This window comes from Eimeria tenella, genomic scaffold, assembly GCF_000499545.2.
Source record: "Eimeria tenella Houghton genomic scaffold, Eth_scaff2070, whole genome shotgun sequence".
Taxonomy (NCBI): Eukaryota; Apicomplexa; class Conoidasida; order Eucoccidiorida; family Eimeriidae; genus Eimeria; species Eimeria tenella.
In genome coordinates this window covers 6,096-6,352 of record NW_013541915.1, presented here as the reverse complement: position 1 = coordinate 6,352, position 257 = coordinate 6,096, and positions in this window count along the sequence as shown.

The window sequence follows — 257 nt, the reverse complement described above, 5'->3', positions numbered from 1 at the left end:
CGTCCTCCTGCCGCTGCGGCGCTGCTGCAGCAGAGACGGCGGAACAAATAGCAGTCCAACAAACACTAAACAATAAATAGATAAATAAATCATCAATTAATTAATTAATTAATTTGAAAATTAAATGTTTGGCTGCTGCCAGGTGCTGCAAGTGCTGCCCCACCCCGCAGCCGCCGGACTGTCTTTGGTGCAGCTGGGCATTGACGTGCCAGCAGCAGAAGCAAAGTTGCTGGCAAAGCCCCCCACGCCAGCAGCAG